Source organism: Pollicipes pollicipes, unplaced genomic scaffold (genome assembly GCF_011947565.3).
Source record: "Pollicipes pollicipes isolate AB1234 unplaced genomic scaffold, Ppol_2.1 Scaffold_4881;HRSCAF=5763_pilon_pilon_pilon, whole genome shotgun sequence".
In the NCBI taxonomy this organism is placed as follows: Eukaryota; Metazoa; Arthropoda; class Thecostraca; order Pollicipedomorpha; family Pollicipedidae; genus Pollicipes; species Pollicipes pollicipes.
In genome coordinates this window covers 58,083,357-58,097,900 of record NW_023596576.1, presented here as the reverse complement: position 1 = coordinate 58,097,900, position 14,544 = coordinate 58,083,357, and the positions used below count along the sequence as shown (strand labels likewise).

The 14,544-nt window shown below is 48.2% G+C and overlaps 1 long non-coding RNA gene across 1 annotated transcript; it reads left to right on the top strand.

Annotated features, from left to right (window-relative positions):
- Window positions 1-8,481: 8,481 nt before the first annotated feature.
- Window positions 8,482-13,927, top strand: LOC119101153 (uncharacterized). Its single transcript, XR_005094508.1, has 4 exons — window positions 8,482-8,585; window positions 12,471-12,551; window positions 13,289-13,301; window positions 13,850-13,927. It is a non-coding gene; the product is annotated as an uncharacterized LOC119101153 (long non-coding RNA).
- The last annotated feature ends 617 nt before the right edge of the window (window positions 13,928-14,544 follow it).

Here is a 14,544-nt window from a genome sequence, read left to right as displayed (position 1 = left end):
TTAGGCGGGCGGAATGGGGCTGGAGCATACCTGGTTGTTATCTGAGAAGGGGCACGTACTTTGTTAAGCTCAAGATAGTCAATGTAGTGTTGTGAGAGCACAATGACCGCCAGGTTTTGACACCGGGCAGGAATAATGCTATTGAATTCAGTCGTATGAGTAAATCCTGCGACGGCGTCTGTCCGTTAGTCTACTGTACGATAGATGGCAGCACGGTATATTACCTGGCACTCCTACTGCACCGCAGTGCTCAGGATGAGGGGGGGGGGGGGGGGGGGACCGCCTCGAGTACAACGTTTTTTAGATGGCTCGCAACCATAAACATGCCTCGAATCCAGGCCGTCTATTCATTATTCACACCAAAGACGCATGGACACTGAGGACGACCGATGGACGGATTATTGTACCTACTGCTTTGGAGGGGCCTTGCGCCACATCATTCGCCTCGGCCCCCACGATTCTGGATACAAATCACCACGCAGAATCGCTAGAAACCATTAAATATAGCCTTACACGTTGTGATCTTTCTTCCGCAGGGGAACTATACTCTTCTGTCCCAATGATCTTGATGGGGATATGCCTAGGACACTAAAATAGCTAGGATAAAACATTTTGGCACCTTATTGCGCGGAAACATCGTCGCGAGGCGTGGGCGGGCTCGCAATCGTGTCAGGCCCTAGCAGACAGCGGGCTACGATATGAGTCAAAACCATACCACCGCAGCAGAGACCAAATAGTCAATGGACACAGAGCCTCCGAGTCAGGAAACCAAACGGTCGTGGCATCCAAAATGGCCAGGGCTCCAACACAGTGAAGGCAGGATACTACTAATCAGGGGTGTGGAATCAATTTCATTTGGAGTGCTTGGGCCTCTTCCCCGCTTTAACGATAAGCTTAGGCCTCTGAACTTGATGACCCCCCTCCCCCTCCCCGTTGCAGGCGTTGCAATGCCAACATCTTCTCGTGATTAAACTAGCTTTTGACCACATAAATCCTTGGAAAATTTTGCATCACCTGTACTAATTTGGGCTATTTGGGAGCTTGAGCCACACCAAAGTTTTGCAAGTCTTAATGCACATCACACGCTGGGTTCACAAGTACTCAAAGCTCGCAGGTCACTCCATTACCCTAGAACCGCACACCTGTCTCATGACCTGCCACACTCCCCCGACCCCGTCCCTCGCTCGGACCGACCTCGCCGCCGCGCTGAGCTCGCCCGACCCCACCAATCATCACACGGCACGTGTTCGCGTGACAGTGGGATTCCAACCAATCAGAGGCCCGCTCCGGTCAAGCCGGGTCAACTTGCAGGATGAGGCAGCGGCGGGCATTGGTTAACTCAACCCTATAAAATCACAGTGCCAACATCCAACAAAATAGCAAACTTGTGCTGCAATTTGATTACGGGCCTCTATATCCTGCGACCCACGCTTTTAATGCGATCTGTTCACTCTATTTTATTGACCAGCTGTGCGGTGAGGATCTTCGGGGTGACCCAAGAGCATTATGGTTATCATTCATGAATTAAGATGACACGATCATCACATTTAAATTTTCGACCGGTAAGTCAAAGAATAATTCTTTAGATGTTGACGAGAACGCCGTGAGACGTCTTTAGTTAAGCCGAGAGGCTTATGAGCCTCGAGGTGATCTTTATCCCGTGGCGACAATGTAGCCGTAAGGTGCTGATGCAGTCAGCAACACCATCTGGCACTGGGACTTTGGTGAGAGTTCTCCCAAAACATGGGGCGGGTCGGAGACCATCACTTTGTGAGGTGGTTAGCATATGCTGAGAAACATTTTTCTGGGACATCACTGAAAGGAAAAGACAACTTTTCGATCACCTTGTTTTTATTCTAAGACAATTTCCCATCATCTTCAATCTCTATCGCTTCGTTAGCCTTCAAAATTCGTATCATTGAAATGCCATTTAAACACACTTTAAGAGAACATATGAAAGTCACACGTAATTCAACACACTGCTGCATCTGAAGCACCGGAAGTAAAAAAGACGATCCGCTTGTAAATCAGGCAGAGTTAACATAAGCGCTCGCCAAAATATATACGATGCCCACTAAATATGACACCAGCTCTGAATTCGTAGAATTTCACTTCTTGACATGCTGGACAACAAACCTTATCACGCAAATTATTGCGACACGTGCATTTTTGCATCACAAGTTTTCACATCCATATTATCCATGCACCAACCGGGTATCACAACAAAGCACGATAAAATACAAGCATATGAAGTAGGAGGAAATTAATAAGTTCATCACTAGTTTGCACCACCTGCGTTTTTGCAATGATATAGCCAAGCCCAAATTCGCTTACACGGTCAATGTGACACAATACCACCGGTGCACTCCCCTTTTGCCTTGCCTTAGTTCTAATCATTGCAAAATACTGCAATGAAATACTATTTTTCTAAATGTGGGCAAGTTTAAAACGAAGCAAAAAACCGGAGCACTTCAAATACGGATCATTGCATCTCGTGGGAGGAGACAGAAACCCTACCTTAGGACCTTAACTTGGGGAAAGGAAAGATGACGACTGGCTTCCTCATTCAAAGGAGGATCGCCAACGGCTTTTGAATGCAAAAACGCGTGTGGCGATCACGAGTGTGTATACCATTTGAAAATAAATGGGACTGGACCGGAGCAAAAGGAGAGTGCTGTATTGTGCCACACTGACGTTATTAGCGGGCTCGGCTCGCGTTCATCGAAATATCTCTCAATGCCAGCGTTACGATGTAATTTAAAGCTGACCGAAAGCGAGCTCCATGTTACCCAGAAGTCACCGACCGATGCTAGATTTTAGGATTCAAAATCTTCGTCAGGATAAACCCTGGCCTCTGTTGAAAATAACGCTTTCTCAATGTTAGTCTTAAAGGTCAAATTTAGGGTAAAATGTACCCTAGTGCAACTGCACTAGGTTCAAAAGCTACCACAATATTTTGGATGTGGGGCGCTAGTCTTCTTCCACGCAAAAAAGCTAGCGTCCGGTGCAAGGTCCTGACCTGACCATTAATGACGTTTGATGTCATCATAAATGATCAAATGCAAGGCCAAATTCCAGATGGGAATTTTATTACTCCTTAAAACACCTGCTGACTATAAGGCAGCAGGATCCTCTCCAGCACAACACTTAGTGTCCGGCGAAAACTGTTCAGGCTAAATATATCAGATCAGGCTTAACACGCGCTCGGGTGGGGGTCAAATTGACCCCCCGAAGGTTTTTCCAGAATGGTTTCCGATCAACGCGGCGTAGCCGCGCCAAACTTTGCTTAGCTGTTCAAAATTGAATAGCAGATAGTTTGCTGTAAGAAATTTAGATGCATCTTTTAAGGTCACTGACCTATGGCAGGTCAAAGTCAGGTCAGAGTTTCAGCAAAGTCAATTTCTAGGGAATCGTTCAATTCGATACAACGGAATGTTTGACGAAGCTACACATCTTTAAGATGCTTTACTGGGCAGCACAAGCATTGAATGAGCAAATTAAGTTGACCTAAGGTCAGGTATGAAGGTCAGACCAAGGTCAAAACCAACCTGTTTCATTGTTGTAGGGCTTGCTGTATGGGGTATTTTCCGGTGCTCATTTTGAATTCCTTGATAGGAGGAACCACATCATACATCTTCAGTTAACTTCTTAAAGGTCATAATAGGTCATTGACCTAAGATGACCCAGGTCGACATTTTTAAAGAACATGCTGCCAAGCGTAATCTTTGTCCCTTATTCAAATGCGAATCTCAGGGCAGTTTGTTATTATTTTGGTCACCATGACCTTCAAAAAGTCAAGCAATGTCACTGACCTTAAATGAGTTTGTGATCTTTTTGCTTAGAAGCAGTTATTCAGGTTCTGGGGACACTTTGGAGGCCAACCTGAAATTTGACCTTGTTTGACATTATTTACCCTGAAGATCATGACCTAATGACCACAAACTTTGACCCAAGTGTGTCACGTACAGGTCAACACACCTTGCAAATTTGGCATATCCAGCTTTCTTAGTTCCCGATTTCTTAGGGGGAGGACAAATTGACCCCCCTCCCACCCGAGCGGGGGGTATCTAGCCGGCTACCCGGTCGTGTGTTAAGGTTCCAGGTAAAATGCAAGGTGAAATGATAACAAACCTCATCTATTTTAAGGTCACCCGTCGAATTCGAATTTTAGGCATAAGAATCTCCTTCAGCACACAAGCTTCAGTCTCTAAAAAAGTGCAGATCTCTCAAGTTCAGCCTTCAACGTCAAATTAAATATAAAATGAAAGAGAACTTCATATTATTCAAAAGTCACCCCCCCCCATTTTGTATTCTAAGCTTCAGGATCTTCTTCATCGCCTAACCTAACGTGTGCGGAAGTCTGAACCTCTCAATAACACCTTAAAAGGTCGAACTCAAGATCAAATGACTCCCGCACTCCGAATATTTCCCAGCGCCCGTCCTAGCGAGCATCGAAAGACCCCTTCTTCTCAGGGCGAGCCTTTACGGCCAAATTGAAAAGTTACGGTGAGATAAAATACCGTTGTAGTAACCTTATTGATATCGCACCTTCGTGACAACTGATTCCGACGGTACTTTATTATATCATTGAGGTGGCATCATTGGGCTCATTACGTGAAGGTACCTTGTAGCCGATCTTCGCTTCCAAAAGGAATGTTCCACATTTGAAGACAATGAAGCAAAGCATCAGACATGATGAAATAAACTAAGTTATAGCTATTGGCACGTTTTTTTAAGTGGAAAAACCGACCTAGACTACAAAGTTTCTCTATTTAGTAGATATGCTACCCAATACGTAATTCTTTGCTCACGCCATGGGCCGTCTGTATGACACAAAGGTGCTGCCAAACTAGCCGCGCGAAATTTTCACCTTCGCCCTTACTTGCGGTACTTAAAACTCGCTGAGAGATGACAATGGTGGTGCCGGAAGTGTTCGCTGAGGTGAGACGACACACCGATACCTCTGGCTCCGTCAAGAAATGACTCGCGGTGCCGGAAGTATTGGTATGTGCCCTTTTGCTCGTGCCCTTTCGCGTAGTATTCTTGCACATCTACGTTGTCTACGTTCTATATTTACCCGTATTCACGTACTCGGTTTTGACGTCATAAGTCGCTCGATTACGAGTCTTATTTTCGTCATAACAGGAAAGCGAAAAACATGTCCAACTTCTTATGTTATACAGCACAAAAATTGGCATGTGACTGAGGCTTGCGCAGCTTGCTCAACATTGATTGCGAGCCAATTGACGTCCACTACGTACGTCTGGAAATCGTGCTTACGAGCGCCTGATCGGAATTGACAAACAATAATATATGTATCTGCCTTAAACGCCAGCTGGCATAAGTATAGCATGGTTTAAATGACGATCATTGGCGTCATGCATGCCTGAGTGGCCTTAAAATAGTTTGCCCGAAATGGTCTGTGCATATTCGCAGGCTTGTTACTCAGAAATATATAATTTCGACCTCAAGAAAAGCAGGGCTGTGAACTGCACTGAATGATCTTCAAATGGCTATTTCCGTTTAAAACCCCGTAAAATGTGAAACACTGTTTAAGCATCGAAATCGTCTTCAGCGCAAAGAATCAGTGGCCACCGAAAGGTTCTGACCTCCTGAGATCAGCCTCCGAAGTCAAATGGATGGTCAAACATCGGAGTTTTACTTCAACTAAGGTTTGCAGGCCATAAGCATCATCATTTTTCTAGCACAGAACCTAGCGTCAGTCTCTAGTATATCACTCGAACTAGAATGACACGTAATTCCATTTCACTTTGAAGGGGCGAGGCACTTTTGCACGCACCAGTCTTCTTCAGCGCAAAAGCCAGTTCCCGTCGAAAGATTTGGACGTTTCAAGGTCACCCCTCACCGTTAAATGAGAAGCCAAATGACGGGTCCTTCATTTCCCGCAAAAGGTATTCTTAGGAAGGTCAGGATCAGAGCAGATAAAATCGACCAGCCACTTTTGGACGAAATGAAGCTCCCAATGTGTGACCTTTATGGTCAGCGGACCACAGCTCTTACGTTGAAGATTCCGGTGCTAAAATTGAAAAATAGACCGGAAACTTCTTGATAACATTAAAATACTACGCATTTTACCCTGCATTCAGTCATGAAAGTAGACTCGGGAAGTCACGATCATTCGACGGACACTTGTTTGCGCGCTGAAGGAGAATAACTGAAGGAACATTATTTTAGCAGTCCGAAATCAACCGGCAAATTTTGGGCGAACTGGTGTTTTCAGGGCCGCCGCCAATATTTGCTAAAGGAAGGGGAGGACTCAGTGGACTGTTACGGTAAGCATACACGAGCAGGCACAAAGCCCGTTAGGCCTAACTACACATGTGCCATTTTTCTATTATTTGAAACAAATGTGTGATTTGGACCGTCAAAATCGATCGTAAATGGCTCTAAAGTGCACTAACGCGTATATGATACATATCAAATGTGAAATAAATAGATACTGACGTAAGCAACACGTACGCTGAAGCACGAAAGGAAGATTCTGTGCACAACCAGTACACAAATTGGGTCCATTTACGCGGCATCTCATCAGTGCACCCGAATTTTCAGGCGCACTTTCTGCAATTATTGTATGATCATTCGAAGGGACGGGTGCAGCACTTCCATATGCAAGCGCAGGGGTCTGCCCGGTACATGGTCTTGGTCTGCTCACCCACGTGCATGTCTTCAGGCCAGCTGTCCTACCCCTACTTCACATGACACCCTCCAAGTAGACATCACTCAGTTTTCAGTTATCAAAAATGGGTTTTAAGTATCCGATTTTCTTGAAAAAGGACAATATGATAGCTAAAAAATATCGCTTCAGAAAATCATGCTGGTTATGCCGTAAGTCGGCTCATATACTGTCATATATCAGTAACATCAGTCGCTTAATCTCAGCGCCACTACAGTTGATAATTGCGACCTGCCTCCTCAAGGAAGTGTGGATCATTCGTACACATGTCAGCTAAAGCTGACGTCATTGCTGAGCGAACTGGGTTTCTGTATCCTTTATTGTATGGTACCAATGACGTCAATAGGATACCAGGCAAACAGAAAAGGCATTCCAATGCCAGCCAGAGGGCCCTGCGCGCTGATCAGGGCCCCTGACTCGATGAGGGCCTATAAGTCAGTCATCCACCGCTGGCAACGCAGGGTCTGCTCCGTGGCAGCATGGGCCTGACGGCCCATTTCCCAAGCAGTGCCAAAGCCGAGGCCAACGATCTGCATTGGTCGGGGCCCCTCAGCGCTCAACGGGGACCATTTGCTGGCAAGGGCCTCAATTCGGCCAGAGGCAATGTTCGAGGGGCCCGAAGAGCCTAGAAGAACCCCCGGGCTCGACAATTAAGGGCTCGATTAAAGGGTCTTTATTAAGGAAGGATTGAGGCACGAAGTGGTGGTCAGAGTCTTATTCAGGGGCCTCGACCTGCCGGACGGGCCCTCAAATGACGGTCAGAGGGCTCCTTGCGCCTATCAGGGCAACCTAAGCGGGTTGGGTCAGTGTGCTGGTCATGCACAGCCAGTACCTCGCAGTACGGTCCGTATCGTTATGGATATGAGGGCCCACTTATCAATCAGTAAAATGCCGGAGCCAGTGAATTGCACTGTTCGGGGCCCCTGCATCCGCTAGGGACTTATAGTGCCTAACAGACGGCCCTGTGCTCGCAAGCGGCCCAAACCGGTCAAGGATAGTGTTCGATGGGGCCCGAAGAGGGATCCGGGGACGCGGCGCGACCAACTATCGAAGGTTTAGTGAGGGATAAGGGCCCGAAATACCGGCTGGAGGTCACGTGAAGAATCACAGCCCATGGGGTCGTGGTCTGAAATATCAGTCCGAGGTCCTCTTGTACTTTTTGAGGAGCACTGAGGCGATGCGGGCGTCTGAGTCGGCCGGAAACCACGCATGGCGAACAGTTGGCTTCCTGTTAGCCTGAACCCTAGGGACCCATTTCCCAAGCAGAAGCAGGACCGGGGTCATGATTTGCGTTGGTCTGGGTCCCTGAAACAGCGTTTGGGGTGGAGTCCGCGATTTGCGATGTTCGAGGCCCCTGACACAATGCGTGGCTCCTGTGTTGGTCAGGGGCCACAGTGACTAACGGGGACCGTGTGACGGCAAGTGGCCCGAGTCGGCCGTCGCCACACAACAAGCCGACTCTGTAGACCTCAACCTCCATAAACGGTTGATCACTTTTGAAAACGCAGCCATTGATCGGTATCCCAATGACGTCATCAACATCACGTAATAAAAGATCTCATCCCCTTTGAAAACGCAACAATTGTTTGGTATCCCAATCAGAAACCAGTGAAAGAACATTCACCTGGCTCTGACGTCATCATCAGCTGACAAGTGTGCACATTAGACGAACTACACTTAGCTGAGAAGCTAAACAGCACCACTATCAGCAGCACTAGCGGTGTGAAAGCACGGGTTCGGGGCTGGCGACGCTATTTCTGATGTATACAATAATAAGTGGATTAAGGATGTAAGCAGCATGCTTTTCCGAAACAATGCCCTTCAAATAACTTGTCGTCTAGTTTTCAAGAGAATCGTATGATTGAAACCTACTGTTCTTGAAATCTGAAAAGTAAGTGACGCCTCCTTGGGTGGCCTCCCTTACCCTATGCCTTGGTGTTGTATTGCCCTGGCCTTGACTATAGCTGTAAGGTTTTGGGATCAAAAGCCTATCTTTTGTGGTAGACGGACAGTGCGACGCAAAATTTTTCAAAGTTTCTAGCAATCCACGATATGCTGATCTCACAGAGACGAAACAGTGACTGCATGCAAGTTCCTGTTGTCATGCTTCAATTTCACAACTCTAATTCGTACCGCTCATATAGTGGTGGGGGCGTGGGGGGGGGGAGGGGAAAAGGGCCGCGCCTGATGCCAGGACCGCAGTCGTTCACGTGTCGTCCGGCGTCCCAGTTACGGACGTTCCGCTGTCATTGCAGTTGTTACAGTGCCACCAGGTCGCAGCCGCTGGGCTGGATTGACGGGCCAGTGGGAGAGAAACCTCTGTGACAACCCCCAGAGAACGTAAATTTTTACCTCATGTCTTTCCATGCATAGCCATAGGGGCCATGTTGGATATTCCCCGGAGTTGGGAGGAGGACGCGAGCAACTGCCGCCCCCCCCCCCATCAATTCCCCACCCCTCACAGACAAATTGGCCTTGCGGTCATCTTTGTCATCCCTCAGGTCTTTGTAGTCCTTCCAGAAGAAACCATTCCTCATCATCCCTGAGCTCCAGTTTGGCTCACCCCGATCTGTTGGCTCACCGGCCTCACACATCGGTGACTTCGCGTGCCCCCCCCCCCCCCCCCCTCTAAGTACCTCACCTAGCCCCATGGAAATCTGTAGCAAAATGGTTCGCTCTAGCGCGTAGGAAAGACGAGAACTTATTTGTGCATAGGCGGTTTATACTTGTCATCTCAGCGGGATTTGTGGAACTACACCCCGGCGCACAGACACTGGGTGTGAACAGCTATCACCGGAATGTTTGGATAGCAGAAGATGCGCCCACGTGCGACACTTATCATCATAAAAGGCTTTGTAGTCCCTTGTTCCACGTATCTGTGCCTGACCTGAAAAGACACTTGTTTCGCATCCATAAACCACTGGAAATTTGCATACATTGTGTTCCGAACAGCATCATAACACAGCGAACAGGGGTAGCTGTATCTGGCTGTCTGACTTGTGCTACTTCCAATGGGAGTGGATGGTGCGGATACTCCCTTCGCACTGTTTGCTGCTCCAATGAGCGCATGTCTGTTTTTCCCTTGCCATTTGAAGGCGCTGCAACCAGCGAAGCGGATGATGACAGGGATGTCATTTTGCAAGCTCCCGTTGGTCCCGCTACCATTTATACGAACAGCATACAGGAACAAAGCAGCGTATGTTAAGCAGGCCGGCGCGCCTCTCCACAAACAAAAACTGGACTGGCCTCAATGACGTCTGAATCTTTTGCTTCCCCAATCTCGCTGATTGCGCAGATAGGGAATGAACTAAGAGGACTGCCGACTTTTGAGAACTTGACATGATACCCACGACGTCACGGCGAAAAGTGTTTCAAACCCCGCTCCCCCCTCCCCCCCCCCAACCAATCAGTTCTGTCCCGCTGGAGCACTTTGTGATTGGGGTTTGGAGGATGCTGCTGTTCGTGGTGTCCAATAGCTAACCGACTAATGCGAAGTATCCGACAATGGACCATTGGGTCATGATCCAGGTCAAACCGTTACGCCGTGTTCTGTGACCTACAGGGTAGTACACCGACAATGACATGCATCGATGTTGGACCGCGTTTAGCGCAGTTTGGAGGAGCGATGTGAGTGCCGATCGGAGCCCCGCGCGTTTATGGGAGTTGTTCAGATGACGCAGCTTGGCTAAAATGTCGGCATCCGTAGATAATTACTTACGCGATTGACTCAGGGGTCCCCGATCGGCGCAAAGGGCTTTTTGACAGGCATTTGAGGATGGATTATGGCCTTATAGGATAGTGGAACGGAATGGCAAATTTTAACTACACGCGTCGCAATAGGAATTTTTGTTTCTGTCGAGTGGCATGCTTCGTTTTTGACAATTTGCGATATATATATATATATATATATATATATATATATATATGTATACATATATGTATGTATGTATGTATATATTTGTTTGTTTCGCTACGATATAGGCCTTGACGCTGAATGACGCTGAGGTCAGCCGGTCGATGTAGCTTCAGAACTTTACTATTAAAGCCCACAAGTGTATGGTGTCAACCGGTTGATTCAGTGTCAGATACAGTATCTCACCTTAAGTGATCTCCAACTCAACGAACATTTGGAGAGATGACTAATATCCATGCCCTGTATTGTATACTTATCACGATCAGAACCGCGACATTAAAATAACTACCTAGCAGCGTAGTGAGATAAAATCGCACATCAAAACGGATTGTCATGTTTCACGACTTCATCTTACAAATGATCTAAACCAAGTCGCAGCTATTTATCTGACAAACTATGGGATGACGGCTTCGAGACGGGATGTAAAACAAAGTTTCCTACTCAGCTTGTCAAAATCGTTCACGGTCCGCTGGGCAACCCGGAGAGACCTCTGACGATAGGCGTGCACCATCCCGTATACGATGGTAAGAGTGCTGATGAAAAATATGGAGCCGAAGTGACAATGCGTAAGGCGAGGGAATCCAGGGTAATTGAGGCTGCGGCGTGGATGAGATGCGGATGACCTCAAAGTACACTGTGATGTCCTCCACGCCATTGGGTGGGCATCTGGGAGCTGAGAGCTGGATACCAGTGAGTCGAAATATTCTCTTGGTGGTCTTCCACCAGTTATTAGGGCTAGAAGTCATGCAAATCTCTGGTCAATAGACAGTTCTTGCTTGATTACGGGTGATACTGCCGGCATAATTGACCAAACTCGGACTTTGCCCTTTGCAATGTTTGAATGCATGCCGTGCATGTGTTCATATATATATATATATATATATATATATATATATATATATATATATATATATATATATATATATATCTCTCTCTCTCTCTCTCTCTCTCTCTCTCTCTCTCTCTCTCTCTCTCTCTCTCTCTCTCTCTCTCTCTCTCTCTCTCTCTCTCTCTCTCTCTCTCTCTCTCTCTCTCTCTCTCTCTCTCTCTCTCTCTCTCTCTCTCTCTCTCTCTCTCTCTCTCTCTCTCTCTCTCTCTCTCTCTCTCTCTCTCTCTCTCTCTCTCTCTCTCTCTCTCTCTCTCTCTCTCTCTCTTCGCTCTCTCTCTCTCTCGCTCTCGCTCTCGCTCTCGCTCTCGCTCTCGCTCTCGCTCTCGCTCTCGCTCTCGCTCTCGCTCTGTGTGTGTGTGTGTGTGTGTCTGTGTGTCTGTGTGGGTGTGGGTGGGTGTGTTTTCGTGTGTGTGTGCGTGTGTGTTTGTGTGTTTCTTTACAAGTGACACGATTGCTCTTTTGCTATATTCCCTACATTTTCCATTAACCGCGATATGCCAGAGTGGAATACTGCCATGTGCATCTTCTGACAAATCAATAATCATGGAGCCGTCGGTTAAGCACGAACTCCTGGTGAAGTTCGATTATTGTCATACTTGGAACCCCCAACGGACAATGACGGAAAAGTCAGGAGTTACAGGATTTTCTTGCTTATAGCAAGTCACCTTGCCATGCTCCATACTCTCCCCACCACCTCTCCTTGACCTGTGTGCAGGCCTGGCCGAGCTCTCGGTCATTGTAAAAGACGCCTGGCGAGCTTGCACGTCACACGCTGGGTCCGACTCGCACGGGCCCCAACGATTAATTCGACTCATCATGATAATGCGTCGAAGCATACATGTGATATTGACATGGTGCGGAGGCATGTAGCATTAAGTATGCGGAAGTTCCACAAAGAAAACTTATTGTATGTGAGCAGGCTCGTCCCGAAGGCCGTCGATTCTGGGCTGCTTTTACCGAAGTTTTGTTGGCAGGACAGATCCGATGATATCTGGCCGCGGAGCTCGCCAACATGGCCGATAAACTTCACGTCAAGTCCGCTCACGATTACCAGGGTAAGCACATCTCGAGGCCTTTACGTACATGCATATTCTGAAGACGAGGTAGATAGGACGAACAGATCTCCGTCATTGCAGATAGTCTTGCTAGATGCTGGCCACAATCAGCCCGCGCTCATAGCGCTCGGTAAGGCGGGCAGGTCATTTCACTGAACAATGACAGTTGGTCAACCGACAACGTTATCTATTGATTGACTGACTTTCGGGCTGTTTATCCATGTCGCTGTACGCTCTACCGATGTGCTGGGTGTGTTGCATGGTAGGTATTAAATATTTCAATGAAATGTTTCACATCATATTGACCGCATTACTACTGCTCTTCATGATCAAGTGGTGTGCGTCTTGTTGTTCCAACTGGGGGGCGGGGGGGGGCTTGAATTTTGGTGCGCCATGGCCGCTGAGCGCTGATATGGCCAACACATTCGCCGGTGTTCCGTGCAAGGGTGCGTAACACCGTGCGCCGCGTTATCTTACAACAAAACTGCGACGAGGCGCTGTTACCGGTGGGCAACGCGATATCCCTATCTTCTGTTGCGTGCACACACGACAGCCGTGGCGTAGCAGTAAGTATTCTTCCGACTAATTGATATCGGCTAAAGCGTGTCCGCATGAGGCTGAAACATTGCGGTCTTTCCCTGATCATGTAATATTACTGCAGTACTCTTTGAACTTTGAAAGACACTACTTCCATTACAACCGATGTTGCGGTAATTCATTATGCCCTTGTATTGCAGAGGCACTTGCTTGGTGAGTTGCAGAAAGGACTTCCCATTCGTGAGTTCGTACCCTTCGTAAGCACTAACCATTTTTTAGCGCTTACCCACGGGCCTCTTGGATGGACCAATGAAAATGTGCTGCTTGCGTCGATTGTCAATACTTATCTTAAGTGTGGTGAAATGTTCCTGATGATATATTTAAAGTGAGACTCAACCCAAAGCGCAGTAAAAGGGTTAGCACTGCGTTAACACTCGCCTCGTGGCTCACTGCTCACCGATCTTTTCGTGTGTGTCCATGAGTGTTACGTTGACACAGACATTGTTTGTTTCTGCGACGTACTGTACGCCACGGTGGAGTTGGCAGCGGCTGTATCGCCACAGCCAAAGCTTTACGCTGCGTCACGGTGTGAATTTCAATCACCCTATTTTAATCCTGCACACTAAACCCACCACCTTTCGATCCGTCGCATGCTCGGCCGGTAACATTGGCCCTGACCTGCCCCACCGAACCGCTGTCTGGACGGAGTGTCCCCGCACAGTCCCGGCTGACAGCCGCCGCTCACGTGCCGTGTGCGCCAGCCTCGAGTGCATCAGCCACCTGGTGGGGGACGGCGGCGACGTGGCGCGTCTCGACCCGCTGCTGATGAACTCCTTCTACGAGCGGTTGACGGCCAACCTGGCGCGGCTGCGCGCCGCCGAGCAGCGGCCCCACCTCAGGGTAACTGAGCGCTCGGTGGCGCACTGCCTCCGCGGCGGAGCGGCGTACTGCCGGCCCGCTCCGGGAGGTGGGACCGCTCCGAGCGGTGACCCCACCTCAGGGTAACTAGGCGCTCGGTGGCGCACTGCCTCCGCGGCGGAGCGGCGCACTGCCGGCCCACTCCGACTGCCAGGCCGGCACTGCCAATGACATTTCAGTTCTGGTGTTAAATAAAGAGTGTTAAGTTGATTAAAAAAGTTCACTAAATAAAGAATGAAAGGAAGGCGCGGTTTTGAGACATGATACCATCTCGGCTCATTGCGTGGGTCATTGGCAGTGGTGTCTTAAAGTTGCAACAATTGTTGTGCTGTAAATGTTAAAAACATGATAACGCAAGGATGAGAGCGCGGTTAAATCGTGGTAGGGTCACCGAGATCCGGACTTGTCCAAACAGTCCCGCGGATTGAAATACATGGCATCATGGCAGACACCTTGGAGGTGCTGTGAGACGCTTTCCTCCCAGACTATATCATTAGCTTGGTCCTGCAATTCATTTGACACTCGCTCGGGCGAGGTG